The sequence below is a fragment of the Piliocolobus tephrosceles genome, chromosome X (genome assembly GCF_002776525.5).
Source record: "Piliocolobus tephrosceles isolate RC106 chromosome X, ASM277652v3, whole genome shotgun sequence".
Classification (NCBI taxonomy): domain Eukaryota; kingdom Metazoa; phylum Chordata; class Mammalia; order Primates; family Cercopithecidae; genus Piliocolobus; species Piliocolobus tephrosceles.
In genome coordinates, this window is record NC_045455.1 from 37,758,054 (window position 1) to 37,780,217 (window position 22,164).

The 22,164-nt window shown below is 38.0% G+C and overlaps 1 long non-coding RNA gene and 1 pseudogene across 2 annotated transcripts in view; both read right to left on the reverse strand.

Moving 5' to 3' along the window:
• The window catches only part of LOC111522134, a 680,649-nt gene that overhangs the window by 475,921 nt on the left and 182,564 nt on the right, over window positions 1–22,164 (reverse strand). The gene's annotated exons all lie outside the window — the stretch shown is intronic.
• The window catches only part of LOC111522119, an 895-nt pseudogene continuing 810 nt past the window's right edge, over window positions 22,080–22,164 (reverse strand). The window contains exon 2 of the transcript XR_003306612.1: window positions 22,080–22,151. The product of XR_003306612.1 is annotated as a 60S ribosomal protein L7 pseudogene (transcript). The remainder of the gene's footprint in view (window positions 22,152–22,164) is intronic.

Below are 22,164 nucleotides of genomic sequence, written 5' to 3' on the forward strand. Positions count from 1 at the left end.
AGGAAGGAAGGAAGGAAGGAAGGAAGGAAGGAAGGAAGGAAGGAAGGAAGGAAGGAAAGGAAAGGAAAGGAAAGGAAAGGAAAGAAAAGGGGCAACCCTTCCAGGCCTAACTATGTCTCAGGCCTCATGGCATGGTTACCCTGTTGGACGTATATTTGATTATCAATATCCCAAGAACCAGAGCCCTAATTCATATGCTTATACTCTGCCTATGGTTAACCTTCTTGACTCTGCAACTAGACATTTTCCTTCTAACTCATCTTTAGATTTTTACTAAAGCAATATTGTTTTATTGTATATAGCATTTCACAAGTTTTAGTGGAAAGTGGCTCACACTAGCTCAGTATACCATATTGCTGGAACTCAAGTATTTTCCTGTCTATGTATACTGTTTCATATAGTTGAAATAGTATGCCACATCCTCACACCAAATTCTCACTAAATTAGAGTAAAAAATAAGTTCTGTCATTCAACCCCTTCAAAGCTTCCAGGGTTAAACTCCTGCTCCATCTGTTCTTTTACTTAGAGACAACCAGCACTACCATCTGTTTTGAACATGTTTTATAGTAAGTGTTGTGGTCACTGAAAATTTATATTTATTAAGAATTATTATGGTATAAAAGTACCAAAATGTAGAAATAACTCACTTAACATTCTTACAGCAAGGCACTCACTATGCAGTTGTAGAGAGTTGTAGAGTATTATATTAAAATCCATGAACTCAATATTTTAGATCTGAAAACTACCTTAGAAACCATTTACAATAACCAACTCTTATAACTGAGAAAAGTAGGCCCTACGAGTTCAAGAACAACGTCCTAAGGTCTCTGCAAAACCTCTACCAAAATGGCACCAAGGCACTGTGTACTGTTCAGAATCAACTCAACACTCCAAAGTAAAATAAGTATCCAGATAATCTCCTTATTAAACTTATTAATAAATCTTAAGGTGACTATCTGGAATGAACAGTTATTAGCTGGGCAGAGTGACGCATGCCTATACTCCTAGCACTTTGGGAGGTCGAGGTAGGAGGATGACTTGAGCCCAGGAGTTCAAGATCAGCCTGGGCAACGTGGCGAGACCTTGTCTCTACAAAAAATAAAAATAAAAATTTTAGCTGGGCATGGTGGTGTGCACCTGTAGTCCTAGCTACTCCTGAGGCTAGGTGGAACGATCCTTTGAGTCCAGGAGTTTAAGGCCACAGTGAGCCATGATTGAACCACTGCACTCCAGCCTGGGTGACAAAACAGAACCCTGTCTCTAAAAAAAAAAAAAAAAAAATTGTCTATGTAACTTATAACACTTTGCATTTTAATTTTGTAATATGTTAGAGTCCACTTACATTGTCAGTAGTTCTAACAGTTTCATAATTTACTTTTAAAATTTCAACATAATTAATGGAATCCTGACTAAAGCCAAATAAGAGTCTCTGTAAACTAATACAAAACATTTTGCAGCTACAGGTGTAAATGTTTTATCAACATTTTATTATGTTGCTAAAATCTCTGAATATATGAATCACATAAATTTTTTCTTCCTCATTTGATTCTTTGTTTTACTTTTATGTCACTTGTGTTTCTTTTTTATGTTTTGTTTGTTCCAGTGTGGATTTTATGAGAACACGGAATCTTTTGAAGGTGTCTTGACAAGCTAGAGCAGTACATTTTGCTAAAAATGGTACTTTAACCCCCATTGCCCTGCCACAAGAAGATCACGGATCTCAGTGAGACAGATTTCTGGTCACAAGGATCTCAGGATATTTTGTCTTTTCCCCCAAGTGACTTGATCTTTTTTTCCAGAGAATTTGAAGATAATTAGTTAAAACTTTTTATTGGTAACTTTTTGTCTGTAGACAAATGTAAAAACCCTGTACACATTTTCCTAGTATGTCAGAAATGCAGATGTAATATTAGCAACAAGGTTTAAATAGATTGATTGTTCATTCTGAGTATCTGAAAAGAATACATAAACAATGATTTTCCCGAGGGCCAATGCTAATGTTGGGTTAGAATGACAATCTAAAATTCATTTGGTATTTAGATTAGGGTAGATATTAGTTCCTCCCACAAACACATAACCCCCTGGCAGGCATTTTGAATTTACGCTCATTCAAGAGGTGATATTTAAGATGTAGTGTTTTCAAAAACTGGCACAAACATTAGATAACTACTATGTCAAAAGGCACATTGATATTAAAATGCTACAGGAGGTCTGGCTCTCCCAGCTTTGGTTTTGGTGAGCAATACATGCCAGATGTTTCAGAGAAAAGCATAAAATCTACATTATGTGCCTAATTGTACTGTATTACATAACAAGGATGGAGATTTTTTCTTTCCCCTGACTGCAGCTGGTGATGACAATATGCCCCAGAGCAGGAAAGAATCAAGTACCCTCAATACAGCTCTTCTCTTCAGTGTGCTTCTTCTGGAAGGGTAGGGAACAATTTTAGCTTCAAAAATCTCCACATATACAGACAATAGCAAATACTCTCAATATAACAAAGTATATAGATAGGGACTAAACTACTCGACCAACTAGAGTAGACCTCTACTGTAGAGAATGAATTGGAGAAAGAACTTGGCAGTAAATCCTATACTGTTGCAGATCTACACACTGGATAAACTATGTTCATAAGGGGATGTGACTGGGACTCCGAAAAGTCCCTGGCATTAATGAGGATCTTGCCTAGTTAAAATATGTCATAGAATTTAGCTGGCCACAATAGGCTTTTTTTCTCTCATTATGTCAGAAGCTGGTCATACAAAGGAAGGAGTGGAGGAGTGAAAACTGTTAAAATGGAGTAATCATGTTTTGCTCTTCAAAACTTAAATTCATGATTGACCAATGAAAAGATAAAAGGAGCAGAGTCTTTCAGTCTTGCTACCTTCTACATTCCTACCTAGAAATATAGTATTTCTACATCAGCAAAGAATACTACCTAGGCATGGGTATACTTTATTGTACCTTATGCATAATTTTTGGATGTAAAACGTTTGGAGTTACTCTCGCGTTTTTCTTCCTGTTAACACCTATCACATAGGACGTCTACTAGGCAAGTCAAATCTTTAGAGTAAATTATATTCCATATACTATATTCAAATGTGTAAGATAACACCTGTCTCCAAAAAGGAATTCTATTATTACTAAAAGAGATCTATTAAACTTAGTCTTTTCTTCAAAAAAGTATTTTTCCATTCTATATCATTATCATGTAAAATTATACTTAAGTACCCAACTCCTAGGAACTCAAAATTATTAATCTCTACTTATTTATAGATAGAATGTAGTTACTTTTTTTTTTTTTTTTTGAGACGGAATTTTGCTCTTGTTGCCCAGGCTGGAGTGCAATGAAGGGATCTTGGCTCACCGCAACCTCGGCCTACCGGCTTTAAGTGATTCTCTTGCGTCAGCCTCCCAAGTAGCTGGGATTACAGTCACGCGCCACTGTATCTGTCTAACTTTGTAATTTTAGTGGAGACGGGGTTTCACCATGTAGGTCAGGCTGGTCTCAAACTCCTGAACCTCGGATAATCCACCCGCCTCGGCCTCCCAAAGTGCTGGGATTACAGGCATGGCCTATGTGCCCGGCCTGTGGTTACTTTTTATTCTGACATTAAGAGAGTACATAACAGAGTGGTGATATAAAAGTGGTTACTTTTAGTACTTCTTTAACAAAATAATTTTGATCAAAACAGTTACAGAACTTTGCAATATCATGTATGCTATCAGGTAGTAATGGAGTCAGCATGACAGACAGAAGTCCTATTTGTTTTCCTGAGATAATCTTTTACCTGTCATTAGTTTTCATGTTCTTATGCCTCTTTCCCATCTTTTCTATCTTCCTTCTCTCATTTTCTTGTGCCAGAATCTCCAACTTGCATTTTTTTTAATTTAAAAACTTAACTATTAAAGCAATCTGTAGAGTATGACATTAGATTGTAAACTAACTTTTTTGGCCACTTAAAACGTGATTTTGTACAAAATGCAAACAATAGTTTTGTGTAATGCTGCCATCTAATGGTGGCCATGATGCTTGACCTCTTCCATACTTAATTAAATATCCTATTTAATGGAAGAACAAGATATTAATTAAGACATAATCCTTAGATTTTAACAAGTTTTAGAAAAATATATATATATATATACACAATGCACAGAATGAATACATTTGGAAACAGTGTTTTAAGTTGTTGGCATATTTAAATAGTGGATTCTTTTATAGCTGATTTTAATGTCGACCCAGTTAACTCAGACCAGTTAGTTTCATGGCTTATATTCTGATAATTTCTCCCTCAGTTAAAGACAAAGACTTTCAATACTTGTCAATCTAACCATTAATTTTACAATTCAAAGGAGCATACAAATTTATTTTTTTATTGTGCATATTTTCTGAGGTTTACATAGGGACTGGCCTTGACCCATAGGTGTTTCCTCTTAAAGAACAAATCCGTGTGTTTTTCAGTTTTGCTATATTGTATGAAGCCATAATCTTATGGAGGGAAAATGGAACTGCTCAGCGTTAGTCCTGGAGCTGCTACAAGCACACTGTATTGCCTTGGCTGAGATATTTATTTCTCTGAACTTCAGTTTTCTTATTCTTGATTGAGAGAATATAGTAGCTGATTTCTAAGTGTCTATATAGTTCCCAAAGTATGTCATTTGAATGACATATCCAACTAAGATGCATGTAGTATTACAGTTTATTTCCATGTGATGGGCACAAAGTTTTTACAGTCATAGCTGTTTTTCGCCAATGATACAGCTAGAGGTGGGAAATACTGACAATTTATTTAAAAAATTAGTTCTATTAGGTTGGTGCACAAGTAATTACGGTTTTTGCCATTACTCATTGGCAATCTGGTCATTGCCAGTGGCAAGGTTATCTGATACTACAGAGAAAGGAAGGTCATCAGATACTACAGAGAAAAGCAATATGTTTTGTAAACACACATTCACTACGGTAGAGGTCTACTCTAGTTGGCTATTTTAGTCCTCATAAGTAAGTGTTACATCTAGCTATTAAGAATACTATTATCCTTTGGTGTTAAAGTAGTCTATCATATTATCTGAAAACATAAGCAATTATAAAATCATTTTTAACCAAGAAGTAAGAAAATATACACAGAATAAATATGAGTTAATATGATTTAAATAATATTTAAGATTATGTATTTCATATAGGTAGGGGTATGCTATGTTCATATCATATGTGTGAAGAAACAAAAAGGCATCCTAATTACGCTTACATATTACATTTCTGGTCTAGTAGCACTTTTCTGTAAGTTACCAACAATATAAAATAGCATAAAGAAGAAAATAATATACTGTCAAGACAAGTCAGAATAAATACAAGAATACAATAATAACAAGCCAAAATCAGGATCACAGAAGCTCATTAAATCTGATGGACACAGGTAACCATCCAAAGTACAACAAATAGCCAAACTTGGAACAACATTGACAACATTCTCTAATTTTATTCAAGCTCCTAATTAAAAGACTTCTATTTAAGAAATGAACCTAATATTTTTGTATTCATCTTATAAGGGTCAGTAGTCTCAAACACGTAAAATTATTTCTTAAGGCAACTTACATTTCTTCAGTTAATAGCTTTACTTATTAAGAAGACAAAAAAGGAGAAATGTGACTGTATAGCTTCAAAAATTTTCACACAGGGAGAATATGAGTTTTATTTTTGTTTTTGTTTTTTGGGTTTTTTTTTTTTTTTTTTTTTTTAAAGTCTAGTTACTGTGAAGATAATAGAAAAATGCTGGGAAAGTTGGAGTTCCAGATTAGGAACGAGTTCACATGCTCTCATGCTTTTTCTCTCTTCCCTCGCTTCCTTTCTCCTTCCCTATTTTGCCTTTTCCTTTCGATAATTTTCAGTTATATTAAAGAAAAATTTGAAAAGTTCTTAAGGAAAATATAAAATAAGAAAATCCCATTCATTCAGTCTTCTCTGACAGCTAAGTATCAGCTGGGAAGAAATACTCAGTCACTCTACAGTCCCGTTATACATCATAAACTCTCATGTATTTATAGTGAAATAAAAATGTTTACTGCCTGTCTGGATGCATTTCCCAGAAAAGGAGAAACCAGTGTCTAACTCAGAGTGCTAGGAATGTTATCTGACACTACAGAGAAAAGAACAATATGTTTTGCAAACACACAAGTAATAAAATACTTGAGTAAATTCTGAAAGGAGAAAGGAGAGCTGGAGGGAAGAGGCAGGGGCTAAAAATCATTAAGAAGACTTCGGTTATAAACCAGAGCCCGATCTGCACACCAAAAAAAGAAAGAGTCTCAGAATGGTAAGATTAAAGTATCTTAGATTTGGCAGTTATTAAAAGCACAATTTTGTGTTCTTGGGGTGTTTGTATGTCCTATTGTGCTTTTCTGACCTAGATTAGTCTAGTTACTCAGAACACAGCAGTATAGCTTTGCAATAACATTGCCCCATGGCTTAATTTCCCAATTAAACTTAAACAAATTTCTCAAATGCTCATAAAACCCTTGGTGGTGAGATCGGTGCACCTGAATAGTTAATTATTTGAATGTCAGTCTGAGACATAGATAATTGGCAGCTAATAGAAAATGCCTAAGACCTGAAAACAAAAGATTCTTCTATGGCTGATCAGGGAATAAGTGAATAGATCTACTAAAATGGAAATAATTTTTTGTTTTTACCCTAAAGAAGTGGAAAGATACTAGAAGACCGAAAAATTATTTAAAACCTATAAATAAGACAGAAGAAAAGGATCATTGGATTGTAATTATATTCTAGATGATGAACGTTGGCTGCAGTCAAATAACAGAACTAATATTAAGAGACTGACTCTATATGTCTCCAGACCGAGTGATCATTTAATAGAAAATGTTAGGGTTATCCTGACTAAAAATATTTTTTTCCTCTTTGGCTATATTTCAACATATGCAAATATGAAGCTAAGTAAAATAAATATATGTATCAGACAGCATTTTACAAAATAAAATTAATCTAGTGACTGCCATAAATCAACTTAATTATATATTTAGTAAAATAGCTTGAGATTTGGCTGGAAGATGATAAACCAGAGGTGGTCATAAAAGAGTTCGGGAGCTCAGGAGAGGTCCCAGTGGGAAGTCCAGGGAATTAGTCTTGGGCTCAGTCTTACTTTACATCTTAATTACTGATTTCAAAGAAAGGCTAAACTGCACATTAACTAATTTGCAGATGGCACTAAACTGGCAAACACTGGGAATTGCAGATTAAAAATCCAAAGGGATTTTAAGAGGTTAGAAATAGGAAACAGCGAAATCTAATCCTTTAAGTAGTAATAACAATGATGATGATGGTGACAAAACAAAAATTCTGGTTAATTTTTTTGTGGAGGTATCACATAGAGACATGCAAAAGAAAACATTCTTCTTTAAGACAAGTTAAAAAATCTAACGTGCTTGAAACAGGGCAAATGCTGAAACAGATGAAGTTGAAAAGAGGGGAATAATGAATTTTAAAAATACAAGTATATTTCTGATATGGTTTGGATCTGTGTCCCCGCCCAAATCTCACATTGAATTATAACCCCCAATGTTAGAGGAGGGGCCTGGTGGGAGGTGTTTGGATCATGGGTGGCATTGGATCATGAGTTCTCATGAAAGTTTTATCACCATCCTCTGTTGGTACTGTATAGTGAGTGAGTTATCACAAGAACTGGTTGTTTTAAAAGTAGCACCTCCCCCACCTCTCTCTCTTGCTTCTGCTCCGGCCATGTAAGATGTTCCTGTTTATCCTTTTCTTTCTGCCATAATTGTAAGTTTCCTGAGGCCTCCACAGAAGCCAAGCAGAAGCCGCTAAGCTTTCTATACAGCCTGCAGAACCAGAAGCAAATTAAACCTCTTTTCTTTATAAATTACCCAGTCTCAGGTATTTCTTTGCAGCAGTGTGAGAATGGACTAATACAATTTCCTAATCAAAAATCAGTTTAGTCCACTTTTTTTTTCATGAGGTTGAGAAATATAATCAGTAGTCCATTGCCACTATGTGTTCATTTCCTTTGTACCACTTGACTCCTCAAGTAGCAGCCTCCATTTCTTATCCTTCATATTGATATTCCTCTTGGAACACAGAGATTCTTCCATTAGGGCTTCTGAACTATGTGATGTCTCTGAGAAACAGAAGACAGTACGAGTAACATCCATGTTTGCCTCTCATCTTTTTTGAATCACTAATGGGAGCAGGCATGAGATAAAGTAGGTATTAGGTACAAAAAGAATATACCCCAAATGTCTGAGAGAATAATATAATGACTGATAAAATTTATCAATGTACAAATATTCCAAAAAATGTATCAGAGCCAGAGCAGATAAAAGTAAATATTTAAATGAAACAATGAATAAAGTCAGCCTGGAATATTCTACCAGGAAATGAGGAATATCTGTCTTGTAGAACCCTGAAGAAATTCTGGGTTCAGAATTAGCAGATGGCCAATTGTAGGAAAGAGAAGTGAAGGTGAAACAGAGGAATCAATAAAAGATATTTGATGGGCCATTATACAGTCTATGTGCCCATCCCACTACCTTAGCTCCACAGAGGCCATGAGGTTGGCATTCCCTCCAGGCACGACCTCTTATTACTTCCCCATCCACTAACTGCCCTCCTATTCCTGGAATTTGGAGGGCTGGAGACATAGACAACCAATTCTGTATCCACTTCCCCTAAATTGCAACTTCTTAGCCCTAGGGCTATCAAAGTAGACTTGTTTAGGTAAGTAGGGGGAGTGAAGAAATTGTGGCCACTATCCCCTCCATCTACAGCCCTAAAGGATGGAGCTCTATTGATTTGGAGAGTTGAGCAGGAATTACAGCCACCCACTTGGCCTGACTTGGCCACACACAAAAAAGCCAACTAAGCTAAGTGTAATTCCCAGGAAAGGTAAAACTTCCATTGAAAATCTAATAGCAGGGGAAATTCAAACCAGGTACCCTTTTCTTCTATGAGATCCCTGAATGGATAACCAAGCATCACCAGGCAAATGAGAAAAACCAGTAGCAGGAAAGAAAATAACAACCAGAAGAAACATAGACCCCGGAGAAAATATATTCAGTAGGATGATAAAATTTTTTAGAGCAATCCAGGACATATTAGGCACACAAGGTAAGACCAAGGGAAAAAACAGGATATAATGAATATGACCAATACAAGTTAGAAAGAAAGACAATGAAAAATCTCAAAGAAAATAAACAAATAGTTCTGGTCATGAAATTCATTATCTAGATAAAAAGCAAATTAAATATAACATGAACTTAATAATTGATGTTGTATTTAAAAGAATAATCAAATTGACTTTAAAAATAGATTTTAGGGTGAGCAAGAGGTGAAGGCAATGGGCCTATGGAAAGAAAACTAATTTGAACAAATGACTTGGCTCAGCATTGAATAATATGAGTATGATCAGACCAGTGTTAATATTTAGTTACTGATTTTCAAATTTTATCATCAATCTATTGTCAAAACATGAAGACTTGATTGGGGTTGCTGAAGAAGTAAATGTTAGTAATCTTCACATGATCAAAGTAAACACGTTGGACTTTCAGGGGGAAGAGAACCTGTGGAGGAAAGGGAAGAAGCACTCATTTCTTCATCTCACAAAGAGAGAGTCAAGAAGTATTGGCAGAAGTTGATGGAGAAAAAAAAGAGAAGAGATTACAAATACTATTGAGAGTTTAAAAAGTAGTTTAAAAATCTTCAAAGTGATGATACTAAAAATATCTAATTGAGGGAAGGTAGAATAGTGTGAGATAAATCCTCATATACAGAATTATGAAGACAAGATACATTTTAGAATTTTTTTTAGTCAAGAAATAGAGGTACAAGCATATCATTGAGAGTCGTGAAGGTAATTATCACCCCAAACTAAAAGAGACAGTTAAAGGAGCTTACCTTTGAGAAGTAGAACCAAGGGTGGCCATTAGACGTTCTTTTGCTGTATTTGATATAACCCCGGTAAGGTCAGAGAGTTTGCATCTTCCCAAAACCTAACCTAATGTTGAAACCTAACCCCCACAGTGATGTTACTAAGAGGTGAAACCCTTAGGAGTTGGTTAGGTCATGAGGGCTCCACCCTCAAGAATGGGATTAGTGCTCTTATAAAAGAGCTTGAGGGTGATACAGGAGTTAAAAATAAATTATTTAGGCAGATAGTGAGGGTAAGGAAGTCCTTGTTAAGGTTTTCCTTTTAATGAAAAGCAGCCCCCAAATAATTTGCTTTTCTAATCCAGAGTAGCTTGTAAAATCGAGCTGCAGACATAGGCAAGCAAGATGGAAGCTTGCACAGGCGAATGCCGGCAGTTGCACCAATAGGAAAAGACTACGTGGGAACAGGCACATTCAAAATGGCGGATCCATCTTCTCTTCCTTATGCCAACCCCATGTACAGTAAGGAGCAGACAAGATAGCAGTGGCCAAGTAGAAAGCCCGTTTGCATAATAAGATTAGGGTGGGGCCACACAGCCTTTCCAGCTGCACCAGGTAAATGTCACACCTGATAGAATCAATCTGTGGGCCCCACGTACATCAGACACCCCCTCTTCAAGCCTGCCTATCAAATCTGGTGCAGGCCCGTGCGGTGACTCACGCCCATAATCCAAGCACTTTGGGAGGCCGAGGCAGGCCGATCACTTGAGGCCAGGAGTTTGAGACCAGCCTGGCCAACATGGTGAAACCCCGTCTCTAATAAAACTACCAAAAAAAATTAGCTGGGCATGGTGGCTTGTGCCTGTAATCCCAGCCACTCAGGAGGCTGAGGCAGGAGAATTGCTTGAGGCGGAGGTTGTGGTGAGCCGAGATCACACCACTGCACTGGAGCCTGGGCAACAAGAGTGAAACTCTGTCTCAAAAAAAAAAAAAAAATCTGGAGCAGTCCGCTGCATGCCAGCTTTTCCTTTTCTCTCTCTCTCGCTCTCTCTCTCTCTCCCCTCCCTCTCTCCTCTCTCCCTCTCCCCCTCTCCCTTTCTTCCCCTCATCTTCTTTCTCTCTCACAAGAGAGAGCTACTCTCCTTTCTCTTTCTTTTGCCTGTTACACCTCCGCTCCTAAACCCACTCTTCATGTGTGTCCCTGTCCTAAATCTTCTTGGTGTGAGATGACCTGTCCCAGGTATTTACCCCAAACAACAATGCTGCTTCAAGGGGCCATCATTTTTCTCCTCTGCCAAGTGAGGACACAGCAAGAAGGCACCATCTATGAGGAATGGGACCGCCTCAAAATCATGAGACAATGAATTTGCTGATGCCTTGATCTTGGACTGCCAGCTTTCACAACTGTGAAAAATCAATTCTTGTTTTTTATAAGCCGCCCAATTTATAGTATACTGTTAAAGCAGCCTGAATAGACCAGGACAAACCCATAAGAATGTATTCCTCCAATAAAAATAATGTTCAATATGCTTCATCTATGGTACTTCATTTGTTTTAAAGAATATGGAAATTAATTGACTAGAATAAACTGTTAATGGATGCCATTTTCTGTACAGGTGAAGAGTTGATTCAGACTAAATTTGAAAAATCATATCTGTAGACACCATAAAGAGAGATGGTTGTAGATAACACAATGTAAGTATGTATACCTGTGTGTATATTAATGATCTCTCTTGCTGGTCTCTGCCTATACCTCCTTTATGCACTACCTAAGATATTTTACTGACAGTGCAATATTCCACAAACATTAAGGATGTCTTCCTGCCCATAAGATAAATACAAATTCTTTAATAAGAACTTGTCAGAATTCTCCAGAGAAACCAAACAAATCAGAGATATTTACCTATGTCTATATTTATGTTTCTATCTTTATCTATCATGTATCTATTTATCTGTCATCTATGTATCTGTATAAAAAAAGAGATTTACGATAAGGCATTGACTCATATGATATAGAGGCTGAGAAGTGCCACAATTTGCATTATGTAAGCTGGAGACCCAGGAAAGCCAATGGTATAATTCAGTTTTAGTCTGAAGACCTGAGAATGAATGGTGTAAATACCAGTCCAAGTGTAGAAGAGGAGATGGGACGTCTGAGCTCAAGTAGTGAGGCAGAACAAAGGGGATGAATTCTTCCTTTCTCCACCTTTTCTTCTATTCGGACTCTTAAGGGGTTGATGATTCCCATCCACATTGGGGATGGCAACCTACCGAGGCCACTTATTCAAATGTTAATCTCAGGAGCACCCTCATACATACACCCCAGAAATCACATATAATCTGGGCATTTCATGGCCCAGCCAAGTTGACACATAAAATTAACCATTACAGGGTCCTTCATAATTTGGTGACAATGATCAAAACCTGCCCATCATTCAATGCAGTTTAAGTCAACCCTACCCATCCATTAAGTTCATGCTAAAACCACACCTCCTCCATGGAGACTTGCCTGACTATCTTATAAGATGGGAGACTGCACTATAATCCCATCACTATAATCCCATCACTTCTTCACCAGTTCTTCTCCACCCTTCTTTCATGATCTGTCCTCTACCTTCTCCCCAGCAAACATTTACTAATCACCTAATGTATGAAGAGCTAACTTGACAAATAGGAACTAGTTGTAAAGTTTTCTATATTGCTCTTGAGCTTTCTATGTTTCTTTGACTGGGCTTCCTAGCATGAATGTAATTTCTGTGAAGATAAGGACTACGTCTCATACTTGTTTGTGTATCTTGCAATGCTTACAATAGTGCTTTCAACAAAGTGGACTTAATAATTTTTTTGTGTTAAATGTATTTGCCCCTATAACTTTTTAAACAAAGTGATGATGTTCAACTTGATGTAATTAATCTTACATAATTGTGAATTTTGGTTTATGAGACAATGTAAAGTAGAAATAAAAATTGAGGAAATTTGGAATCTGAGTTGATTCCTGGTTCCATCACTTCCTATCCATGTGACCTGGAACAATGTATCTAATCTACGTTTGCCAGAGTTTTGTCATGTGTAAAATGTGGCTAATAACATCTACATAAAGTACTGCAGAGGGCAGTGGTAAGGATCAAATGAGACATGTAGAATGCTCAGGATTGTTCTTAATGTTCCTGTGAAAGGAAAATAAAACTTGCAACCCCCAAATCACTAAGCCAAAGGGAAAAGTCAAGCTAAGAACTGCAGACAAACCTGTCTCCCATTCTACTCCTAAAAAAAACAGCTACAAAGATTAAAAAGATAAATACCACTCTCCTAATTTGTCTGCAAAGAAAATTCCTTATGGATAAAGGACAAACAGAACTCTGCCATCCTTCTGCTCATGTGAGACAAATGCATATCGGATTGTTTCCTTTGCCCTATTGTTTCACTAAGCTGGACTAAGGCATAAGTGACTATTCCTGTAAATCGTATATTCAGTGAGAGGCTAATCAGAAACTTACAAGAATGCAACCATTTGTCTGTTATTTACCTACGACCTGGAAGCCCCTGCCCCACTTCGAGTTGCCCTGTCTTTCCAGACCAAACCCATGTACATCTTAGACATATTGATTGATGTCTCACATCTCCCTAAAATGTATGAAACCAAGCTGTGCCCTGAACCCCTTGAGCACATGTTGTGAGGACCTTCTGAAACTGGGTCAGGGGTGCCTCCTTAACCTTGGGAAAATAAACTTTGTAAATTGATTTAGACTTGTATCAGATATGTTTTGGTTTACATTCTAAAGTCATCAGCTACTTTGTTATTTTAGGACAAATGAACTCTCAGTTGCTTAACACCTAACAGATAGTTCACACTCACTCAAATTCAGCTGTAGATCAAAGAGGGGAGGAACACACAGAGCCCCCTGCTCAACATAGGCACTCAAGCATCTAGGTTGATGGACACTCCACTCTCTGGAACATCTGCAGTACCTGCCGCAGCAGAGACAGATGGGGGTCATGGGCTGGGTACTCTGTGTGTGGACCTATAAGTGACCCATCGCTATTGCCCAGTAGCAAGAACAGCAAGGGAGTTGGAAAGTGTAGGGGAGCAGATGAAGTGATTGGTGAACCTCCTGTCTCTGCCACGGATAATAATGTGATCTATGGAGAGAATGGCAGCAAGTAGAGACACAGTTGAAAAGACCAAAATATCACAACAAAGTCATTTCTGGAGTCAGATTTCAGGAATATAAATTTTTGATGGAATGCTGTTGAATTAAACATTTTAACATAATACTCATTGTTAGTTTGACTTCTGAAAAGCAGTACTTCCAAAAATTTTATTATTACTTTTCATGTTTTAAATTCATGTTTCAAACTTTTTCACAGATTACAGATGGAAAGAATCTTGTTTTTAGAATCAAAAGTTGATCTTAGCCATTATTTACAGCAGAACGTGTTTTAGGTACCAAAGCTGCACTTCTTGTTTGCTGCCAGCAGGGGGAGGTGTAAGAATTCTTTAAGCTTCCTCACTAAACTTAAGAGACGCTAAAAGGGGCAGAGAAAGTAACAGATTATTAATCACTTCCCTAAAATCAAGCAGAGTTTCCTGCAGAGAGACACTGATTATCTTGTAATGTTTTGAATATAGCATCCATTAGAATAACAAAAAGCACTTAAAAAAAAGTTTGTGTAAAAGATGCCCTAAGTTTTTCTCTGGTTTTGTTTGTGACTATAGACTGCTTCACTTTTGGGGGAATGAGCTCTTCTATATATATATATATATATTTTTTTTTTGGAGACGGAGTCTCGCTCTATCGCCCAGGCTGGAGTGCAGTGGCGCGATCTCCACTCACTGAAAGCTCCGCCGCCTCCCGGTTTCCCGCCATTCTCCTGCCTCAGCCTCCCTAGAAGCTGGGACTACAGGCGCCCGCCACCATGCCCGGCTAATTTTTTTGTATTTTCAGTAGAGACGGGGTTTCACCGTGTTCGCCGGGATGGTCTCGATCTCCTGACCTCGTGATCCGCCCGCCTCGGCCTCCCAAAGTGTTGGGATTACAAGCGTGAGCCACGACGCCCGGCCTCCTCTATATTTCTGACATAGAAATACAGAAACGAGTCACCTTTATCTGAGCCTATGAATTCTCTGATTCATAGGGAATCAGAGAGTCCTGATTCCCTATGAATAGGATAGCTGAGTCCTTCGCTCTATTCTCCTGTTCTTCAAAATTTCTTACACTTTCCTAGGAGTAACTGCTGATGTCCTATCAGTGACTGCACTACAGCTTTGCTGTCCTGCTGATTATTCATCAATGTCCTTTCTCCGTGATTACGAGGTGACACATCATCGCATATGGTCAGCTGCTGACTTTTACTCAGGGGTTTAATGGAAGGGATTGTATTTTGGTTTGTTGGTTTGTTTCTTTGGCCTCTCTAGCTCATAAGAAAAGGTATCTGAATTATAAGTAAATCTTATATTTTCTTGTTACTTAATTTTTAAAGTGTGTGTAAAATGAAGAAAAGAGTAAACTAGAATAGAGGAAAGAGAAGCTAATAAAATTTGCATCTAAGAATAATTTTATTGTTTTTCTGTTCTTTTTTTCTGGTTGTCACTTTGTGCAATCAATCCAAATAATTCAGATTAGGAAACTATCTCTTCCTTTGATTCTCATACAATATGGTACTTAGTCAAGTCTTTGGCATTTTGATCCAAACATTTTCATTTTGATCTGAAACTTTTTTCAGATATATAGATCCTTCTATCTGATTTTGTCTATATAGCGATGGCTACATAGATGATCTAGAATGTGGCATATTGTCCATCGTTTGCCCTCAGTGAATTATGAGATTATCTAATTTGTTGCATAAATACATACAGAGATATCTTTATGCTAGAGTTACAAAAAATTACACTGCATTATTCAGAATTTTAAAAACTTACTTAAAAAAATTAAGTCTACTATATAACTCCATATTCTGTTGCTATGGTTTGGCTCTGTGTCCCCACCCAAATCTCATCTCATATTGTAATCCCCATAATCCCACATGTTGAAGGAGGGACCTAGTGGGATGTGATTGAACCATGAGGATGGTTTCCCCCATGTTGTTCTCATGATAGTGAGTGAGTTCCGACAAGATCTGATGGGTTTATAAGTGTTTGACAGTTCCTCCTTCACAGGCTCTCTCTTGCCTGTCGCCATGTAAGATGTGCCTGCTTCCTCTTCTGCCGTAATTGTAAGTTTCTTGAGGCCTCACTAGCCATGTGGAACTGTGAGTCAATTAAACCTCTTTTCTTTATAAATTACCCAGTCTCAGGAAGTTCTTTATAGTAGTGTGAAACTGGACTGACACATCTATAATGTATGATTTTGGGGAAAAAAAACTATCAAAATAACTTCAGTCTCCAATATGTTTACTAAGAAATTATAATTTTAAATTGCAATTTTCCACAACTTTCTTACTTTCATTTTTTGTTTTTTTGTTTGTTTAAGAGATGAGTTATCACTGTGTTACCCAGGGTAGACTCAAAATCCTGGGCTGAAGTGATCCTCCCTCGTCAGGCTCCTGAGTAGCGGGCACTGCAAGCACACACCATCATACCAGTTCCTACTTTCTTTAAAAAGTGTTGCTTTAAATATTTGCTACTAGGAATAAAGTCTTACGACAAACATACTAACTTTTAAAAGACGACAACCTTAGATCAGAGTCTCTTGAAAGATTAAACGTCCTCTGTTAGATGTAAACAGTTCACCAATTTGGGAACATCTGTTCATACAGTTGGAGTCTAAAATATTTGGACTGGCTTGACAGACATCCACTATAAGACTTGCTACAGTGTCAGTAGTGTCTATTCTGCCTTCTTACCACCTTCCTCCTTGCCAAGTCTTGCCCCTTAGCCCCAACACACATTCGCACACAAACCTTTGCTCAACTCTTTATACATCATTCTTTAACATTCTCTCTTTCTAATATATCTGTATTAAAGATGAGAAGAAGAAAGGAGGAGGAGAAGGTAGTGAGGAGGAGGACAAGGAGGGAGGAGGGAGAAGGAAGAGGGAGAAGGAGGAGAAGAGGAAGAAGAATGTAGTAATAATGATGGAAGAAGAGGGAGAGGAGGGAAAGGAGAGAGAGAAAGGAAGAGGCAGAGGGTAGAAAGCAGAGAGGGAGGAAAAGGAGAAGGGTGACAAGAGGAGGCAGAAATATATATATTTTTTTCACTAAGCAAGAAGCAACACTGAAGAAATCTTCAGTTGTAACCACCCATATCAGTGGTGTAGAGGAATCTCCGCTATTCTCTGATTTGGTCTGGTTCCACTGATGCTGGTGGTCTCTGCTGACATGCTGTCTCAAACTAGATTGTGTCTGTGGTTTTTCTGAGATGGCATACAGCTCACTGCTTCTTGACCATCTCAAAAAGCAGAACGCTTCCTTGTGCCCTTCCCTCCTGGTAAGCACTGTTTGTGTTGTGTGATGGCCACTTGGTTAACTTGGAGTCACCTATGAACTCTGTTCCCCTTCATATGGAGCGAAAGGAACCCCTGAGGTCTCCCCTGTGTTGTGGAGAACAGAAAAGGCATGCTATCCTTCTCAGGTTAGTGTGGTCTACACCAGCAAGTTTTCAATCTCCTAAAATATCTGGAAGAACAGCAGTCACCAGTGCCTTAAATGCAAAACTGACAACTCCAGATAAAGCTGAACTCCTTCACTATAGTCTACTTAGCTCAACCAAGGCAAAATAATTGGCCTGAAGATTTCACAGCTCAACGAGCATCCAGTCAGGGAGGAGATGTCAGTTTCCCTCTCCTTGCAAACAACCCCAATGTCTATGATTTGGGAGGGGTCTTTTCTATCACTTGGGTAGAAGAACCTCTTCTCTTCCATCACAGGGTGGTGAGGTAAAAATCTTTCATTAGTAACACTAAATTTCCCTCCAGGCCCATGCCCCGAATGGCCTTCCCTTTTCTGAGTCCTCTCTACCACTCTGGGAAGTAAGGAATGCTTATGTCAGTGGTGACTGGGCTGGCTCTGCCATTTAGAAAGTGCTGGCTGGGGCTGGGAGTAAGAAATATATTGCTTTCTCTCTTTACAGTGAGGTCCTTAACTCTTCTTTGTTTTCATTTGTGGATTCCTGTTCCAATTCTATAGCAATGGAAAAATCCTATTTAACACCCTACTTCACATTAGTTACTGCCATTAATTATTTTGATCGTTCTTCAAGGTTTAAAATATAAAATATTCACATTAGAAAATAAAGGGCCAATGATGATTAATTTCCTAAGGTCACTCATCTAAGAAGCAGTTAATTTTATTTCTGTCTGATTCCAAAGTCCATGCTCTCCACTGCACTTCATGACTGCCCTTGGTAAATTATTGAACGTCTCTGGGCCTCATTTTTCACATCCACAAAGCTATGAGGACGAACTGTGTATCTGTTCTTGTTCTTTTGATTGAAAATAGTTATGATTAGCTTAACAACATATTTTATTAGCTATTTGAATATTCAATGGATATCTTTGGTTTCCCTTAACTGATTATTCTTTAAATAAATATTTAGTGAAGATACTAACTATGCACCAGGCACTGTGCTAAGTATAGGTATTACAACACCAAAGAAAAAAGTTCCTCTTCTCATAGGTTACATTCTAGTGTGTGTATGTGTGTGTGCGCACTCACAACAGTTAAGTTACCGAATATATTTCATTTACATATAAATGTATGTAAAAATGTAATTTGCACAATATATACTTAGAAAACATAGAAACATAAACATATTATATGTAATGTATACAAATTATAGCAAGTAGTGGTATATTTTATGAAATATATATGTAGGATAAAGATAGAGAATGAAAATTGGGTACCTTTTTGTTTTGAATCATCAAGAAAAAACTTTCTGGATGGAGAGTGGATCAAGATGGCTAAAAAGAAGCGTTCATCATTCTTCCTTCCCTCATGAAAACTAAATTGAGTAACTACCCACACAAAAAAAGCGCCTTCATAAAAAACAAAAATCAGGTGAGCAATCACAGTACCTGGTTTTAAATATCATTGAAACCAGTCCCTGGTTTTAAATATCATTGAAAGAAACACTGAAGAGGTAGGAAAGACAATTTTGAATTGCCATTGTCACCTGATGAGGTTAGGCTTTCTGTCCCCACCCAAATCTCATCTTGAATTATAATTCCCGTAATCCCCACATATCAAGGAGATAATTGCATCATGGGAGTGGTTTCCCCTATGCTATTCTCACGATAGTGAGTGAGTTCTCACAAGGTCTGATGGTTTTAAAATGGACTATTCCCCCTTCACTCAGTATTTCTCCTTCCTGCTGCCTTGTGAAGAAGGTGCCTTGCTTCCCCTTAGCCTTCCACCATGATTCTAAGTTTCCTGAGGCTCCCCAGTCATGCTGAACTGTGAGTTAATTAACTCTATTTCCTTTTTAAATTACCCAGAATTAGGCAGTTCTTTATAGCAATCTGAAAATAGACTGATACACCACATCTCCCCTGTTTCCTAGCAGCAGCCATATGGCACAGAGAGAAAATCTGTGCACTTGAGGGAGGGAGAATGCAGTGACTGTGGGACTTTGCACTGTAACTCAGTGATGCCCTGTCACAGCAGAAAACAGTACTGGGCAGAACTCAACTGGTGGTGATGAAGGGAGCATTTAGATCATTCCTAGCCAGAAGGGAATTGTCCATCCCAGTGGTGGGAACCTGAGTGTCAGGAAACCCCACTACCTCAGGCTAAAGGGCTCTGGGATCCTAAACAAACTGGAAAAACAGTCTGGCCCACAAGGATAGCAATTGCTGGGCAAGTCCTGGTGCTGTGCCAGAGTTGGAGCCAGTGGATTTGAGGGGAATGAAAACTAGTGAAATACCAACTGGGCCAGTCAAGGTAGAGCTTGTGCCACCCATTCCCCAACCCCAGGGAGGGCAGCTCACTGCTCCAAGAAACTCCTTCCTTCCAGTTGAGGAGAGAAGAGAGAAGAGTACTTTGTCTTGCAACTTGGATACCAGTTCAGCCACAGTGAAATCAGAATCATGCACAGTTGTGAGGCCCAGATTTCAGGCCCTAGCTCCTAGACGGCATTTCTAGACAAAACCTGGGTCAGAAGGGAATCTGCTGCCTTAGCAGGAAAAAAGAACCTATTCTCCTTTAGTCAGCAGGATTCATCACCTGCTGACTAAAGAGCCCTTAGACCCTCAATAATCAACAATGGTACCCAGCTAGTACTCTCTGCAGGCCTTGGATGAGACTGAGACATGTGCTGGCTTCAGGTGTGACCCAGCACATTCTAAATTGTGGTGTCTATGGAGATAGACTCCTACTACTTGAGAAAAGGAGAAGAAAAAGTAAAAGGGACTTTGTTTTGCAGCTTAGGTACCAGTCCAAGCACAGTCTGGTAGAGCGCTTGGGGTCCTCTATTCCAGGCCATTGCTCTTGGATGGTATTTCTGGACTTTCCCTGGGCTACAGAGGAGCCCACTGTCCTGAAAGGAAAGTTCCAAACCTAGCAACATTTACCACAGACTGATCGAAGAGCCCTTGGACCTTGGGCAAACACCAGCAGTGCCCAGGTGATACTTGCTCTCCACGCCTGGCTCTCAGACAGCATCTCTGGACTCAGCCTGGCTGGGGGAAACTTACTACCCTGAAGGGAAAGACACAAGCCTGGCTGTGTCTCAATTATTTTAATATACAGGGAAGGTGAAGTGGGCATAAGTCAATGGCCCTCTATTCTAGCTACTGAAGCTCAAGGGGCACACCTATGGGAATCTTATTACTCCCCAAACATGTAAAAGTTCTTTGGAGGCACTTTTGCTTTACGCTGATGTCTTGTGACAGTTCTGGCTCCGGGAATAGTTTGCTAAGTACTATTCATGACTTCCCCCTTGGAGGGAAGTGAGCCCTGCTGTATAATAACAACACACAATGGAAACCAGTCTGGATTTGAGCCTGTAAGATGAGATGAAATGATTGGCTTTGCCCTCAATTGTTGATTCTGTTGGGAAGGCAGAGCAAATACCTCTGTAATTCTTACTACTTTGTTCTGTATTCTATAATGAAACTGAATTATACCATGGTCATACTATAATATTGTGTAATACTGGCATTGTTGGTAAGATTCAACTACACTAAGTAATAAGACTTATGACAATGCTAATGTTGATTATAAAATGTATTTGGAGATTGACTTAAAGCTCCTTCAGGACATACAGCTTATGTATTACCATTTTTATCTTATGCACAATAACTACTAGCCCGAGGAAGAAATGGATCTGGCTAATCATCCTCTGATTTCTGTACTAAATAGTTCTTCACAAGCTTATCATAAGACAAAAGTAACGGTAGGTCAAGGGGGGAAAGAATAATAAAATTAACACAAGGATATAAAAATGTGCATAATGGGTTTACAGGACAAACTAGTTGTTTCTTTAAATCTATCCCTGTACTGACTTCTCCAAATGTTAGGCATGTGTGTTGGTGCTATTGCTATATACATGCCATAAATGCTGCACCAAATGTAAATGATGATAACAAATATTATCGTTTTCTGTGGGAGGTTCATGGCCAGAGACCAAGGGGTAGAATTTTCCATTGTTTTCTGGCATTTAATGTTAGCCTTAAGAAACCAAACCCCAACCTATTTTGTTTTTACACCTTAGAGGTGGCTTTCTTTTAGGTTACCTGGAAATTTACTCCTCTATTCTTAAAATTCAACAAGTTAAACGTGACATTTTTCAGTGTTGGTTGCTTGATGATGATGATGATGATGATGATGTGTTTCCTAAAACACACTACCCTTCATTAAAAACTCTAGATGTCAATGTATGTTTCAGAAAAAAAAGTGTTATTCCATTATTCCTTTCAATACTTTTTCTGTTTTGCTATTTCGTGGACACTGATTTTCATTTTTGTTTAATGTTTAATTTTTGTGGAGACATAGGTGTATATATTTATGAGCTACATGAGATACTTTGATAGAGTCATATAATGTGTAAAATCACCTCAGGGTAAATGGGGTATCCATTGCCTCAAGCTTTTATCCTTTGTTTTACAAACTATCCAATTATACCCTTTTAGTTATTTCTAAATGTCCAATTACTTTTGTATTGATTTATTTTGGATTATCTTTGAAATCACATTTTATTGTTATCTCCATAATTTTTATTGACTTTTTTTTTTTTTTTTTTTTTTTCTTCTTTTTTTTTCATTTTGAGAGCAGGTACTGTTTATTAAGCTGAGGAGACTCGAAAAATAATCATGGTAGACACCTTAGTTCATTCT